The sequence below is a fragment of the Budorcas taxicolor genome, chromosome 12 (assembly GCF_023091745.1).
Source record: "Budorcas taxicolor isolate Tak-1 chromosome 12, Takin1.1, whole genome shotgun sequence".
Lineage (NCBI taxonomy): Eukaryota > Metazoa > Chordata > Mammalia > Artiodactyla > Bovidae > Budorcas > Budorcas taxicolor.
The window spans coordinates 21399071-21402989 of record NC_068921.1 but is presented as its reverse complement, the minus strand read 5'-3'; the positions used below and the strand labels follow the sequence as shown (position 1 = coordinate 21402989).

The window sequence follows — 3919 nt, the reverse complement described above, 5'->3', positions numbered from 1 at the left end:
AGAGTTCCCTGTGCTATACAGTAGGTTCCTTGTTGATTACAAAGGTTTATTTCTTGCTCATGCAAATTCTGGTGTGGGTCAGGAGCCTTTCCAGGGCTTCCTCCAAGTAATGTGATGATGTCATGTTCTAAGCTGCTTCAGTCTTGAGCACTGACCATCTCAACCCACGGTTTCCAGTGGGTCAAAGCAGGGGAAGGATCAAAGCGAAGGATCATGGGTCAGTTGTTTTTTTTTTTAACTTTTTTTTTCCCCAGCCTAGTCAATTTTATTTTATTTTATTTTATTTTGTGCTAACACTTGAAATACATTTACTAATTAAGACAACCAACAATTTTACTTTTATTTGCATTTATTTTTTTGCAGCATTTATTCCTGGGCCATAAGTTTTTGTTTCTTCAGTTTCTTCTGGGATATCTTTTTCTTCTGTGCAACCTCCTCTTCTGGTTTAGGAACGATCTGTTCTTTTTCAGTAAGGATCATCTCAATGCGGCAGGGAGAGCTCATGTAGGGGCTGATCCGACCGTGCGCTCTGCGAGTCCTGCGTCGCGTCTTGGGGGCTTGGTTCACTTGGATGTGCTCAATGACCAGAGAATCTACATCTAAGGCCTTAAGTTCAGCATTACTCTCTGCATTTTTGAGCATGTGTAGTAAAAATTCAGCACTCTTTTTGGGCCATCGACCCTGAGTCCAGCCCCACTGTTTGGCCTGTGCACACCTGCCAACTCCACCGTTGTAGTGGCGGAACGGCACACACTGCTTCTTTAACGTGATGTCCTTCAGATACTTGGTGGCTTTTCGGATATGCATACCCTTTATGGCCTGGGCGGTTTCACGAGTGTTCTTAAAGTGTACACGAAGATTGGAACCTCTTGATTACACGAAGATTGGAACCTCTTGATTTGCATGATTTTGTGGGGTTTTCTGGGTCAAGTGAATAGAGCACCATTTTTAGGAGTCACCTCAGGCCACTTACCGGAAAAGGAAGCTCAATTTTATTTCATTATTATTATTTTTTAACTTTATGATACTGTATTGGTTTTGCCATACATCAACATGAATCTGCCACGGGTGTACGTAAGTTCCCACTCGTGAACCCCCCCTCCCACCTCCCTCTCCATACCATCTCTCTGGGTTATCCCAATGCACCAGCCCCAAGCATCCTGTATCCTGCATCGAACCTAGACTGGCGATTCATTTCTTATATGATATTATACATGTTTCAGTGCCATTCTCTCAAATCATCCCGCCCTCTCCCTCTCCCACAGAGTCAAAAAGTCTGTTCTGTATATCCGCATCTCTTTTCCTGTCTTGCATACAGGGTCGTCATTGCCATCTTTCTAAATTCCATATATATGTGTTAGTATACTGTATTGGTGTTTTTCTTTCTGGCTTACTTCACTCTGTATATTCGGCTCCAGTTTCATCCACCTCATTAGAACTGATTCAAATGTATTCTTTTTGATAGCTGAGTAATACTCCATTGTATATATGTACCACAGCTTTCTTATCCATTCATGGGTCAGTTTTTAAATGCTTTGGCCCCCAAATGTCCCACAGTCCTTTGGCTGAAACGAGTCTCACAGCCCTGGGTACCCACATGGGGGCTGGGAAATGTGAGGGCCATGTACTGAGCCATCAGTGCTTCTGCACAGCCAGAACGTGTGCTCGGACCCAGACTGAGGGTGATGAGCATTTCCTTCTAGTATTTTAAAATATTTATTTTTATTTCATAATTTATTTGGTTGTGCTGGGCCTTAGTTGTGGCGTCTGGGATCTTCAGTTGCAACAGGTGGGCTCTAGTTCCCTGACCAGGGATCAAACCCCAGGCCCCTGCATTGGGAGCATGGAGTCTTAGACACTGGACCACCAGGGAAGTCGCTCTTGTAGTTTAAATAATGCATCATACTCAGTTCAGTTCAGTCGCTCAGTCATATCCTACTCTTTGTGACCCCGTGAACCGCAGCACACCAGGCCTCTCTGTCCATCATCAACTCCCAGAGTTCACCCAAACCCATGTCCATCGAGTCGATGATGCCATCCAACCATATCCTCTGTCGTCCCCTTCTCCTGCCCTAAGTCTTTCCCAGCATCAGGGTCTTTTCTAATGAGTCAGCTCTCCACGTCAGGTGGCCAAAGTATTGGAGTTTCAGCTTCAACATCAGTCCCTCCAATGAACACCCAGGACTGATCTCCTTTAGGATGGACTGGTTGGATCTCCTTGCAGTCCAAGGGACTCTCAAGAGTCTTCTCCAACACCACAGTTCAAAAGCATCAATTCTTCGGCGCTCAGCTTTCTTCAGTCCAACTCTCACATCCATACATGACCACTGGAAAAACCATAGGCTTGACTAGACGGACCTTTGTTGGGTAAGTAATGTCTCTGCTTTTCAATATGCTGTCTAGGTTGGTCATAACTTTCCTTCCAAGGAGTAATAATCTTTTAATTTCATGGCTGCAGTCACCATCTGCAGTGATTTTGGAGCCCAGAAAAATAAAGTCAGCCACTGTTTCCACTGTTTCCCCAACTATTTGCCATGAAGTGATGGGACCAGATGCCATGATCTTAGTTTTCTGAATGTTGAGCTTTAAGCCAACTTTTTCACTCTCCTCTTTCACTTTCATCAAGAGGCTCTTTAGTTCTTCACTTTCTGCCATAAGGGTGGTGTCATCTGCATATCTGAGTTATTTATATTTCTCCTGGCAATCTTGATTCCAGCTTGTGCTTCTTCCAGCCCAGCATTTCTCATGATGTACTCTGCATAGAAGTTAAATAAGCAGGGTGACAATATACAGCCTTGACGTACTCCTTTTCCTATTTGGAACCAGTCTGTTGTTCCACATCCAGTTCTAACTGTTGCTTCCTGACTTGCATACAGGTTTCTCAAGAGGCAGGTCAAGTGGTCTGGTATTCCCATCTCTTTCAGAATTTTCCACAGTTTATTGTGATCCACACAGTCAAAGGCTTTGGCATAGTCAATAAAGCAGAAATAGATGTTTTTCTAGAACTCTCTTGCTTTTTCCATGATCCAGTGGATGTTGGCAATTTGATCTGTGGTTCCTCTGCCTTTTCGAAAACCAGCTTGAACATCTGGAAGCTCACGGTTCATGTGTTGCTGAAGCCTGGCTTGGAGAATTTTAAGCATTACTTTACTAGCGTGTGAGACGAGTGCAATTGTGGGGTAGTTTGAGCATTCTTTTGCATTGCCTTTATTTGGGTTTGGAGTGAAAACTGACCTTTTCCAGTCCTGTGGCCCCTGCTGAGTTTTCCCAATTTGCTAGCATATTGAGTGCAGCACTTTCACAGCATTGTCTTTCAGAATTTAAAATAGCTCAACTGGAACAGTTCTACGAAGACCTACAAGACCTTCTAGAACTAACACCCAATGCATCATATGACCATTGGTTAAATAAGCCTGGAGACAAAGGCTTAAGAATGGTTGAGAGAAAACATTGCCATGGGGAGAAGAAGAATCATAAGAAAGGGTGAGTCTGGGCTGATTTGATAGTTTTCCAATATGGTGGCGAAGGATATGTCAGTAAACTCATGTCCCAGCCTGGGGGCGGGGGTGGGGGTGGGTCGGGTAGCTGAACTAGTCAATGGTGATCATATGGTTGCTGCTGCTGCTAAGTCGCTTCAGTCGTGTCCGACTCTGTGTGACCCATAGACGGCAGCCCACCAGACTCCCTCATCCCTGGGATTCTCCAGGCAAGAGCACCGGAGTGGGTTGCCATTTCCTTCTCCAATGCATGAAAGTGAAAAGTGAAAGTGAAGTTGCTCAGTCGTGTCCGACTCTTAGCGACCCCATGGACTGCAGCCCACCAGGCTCCTCCGCCCATGGGATTTTCCAGGCAAGAGTACTGGAGTGGGGTGCCATTGCCTTCTCCGGATCACATGGTGTCTGCCCCTAATACAGCACCA

At 45.0% G+C, this 3919-nt stretch overlaps 1 pseudogene; it reads right to left on the bottom strand.

Moving 5' to 3' along the window:
• Positions 1-351: 351 nt before the first annotated feature.
• Positions 352-946, bottom strand: LOC128057686 (60S ribosomal protein L17-like; annotated as a pseudogene).
• Positions 947-3919: the final 2973 nt, after the last annotated feature.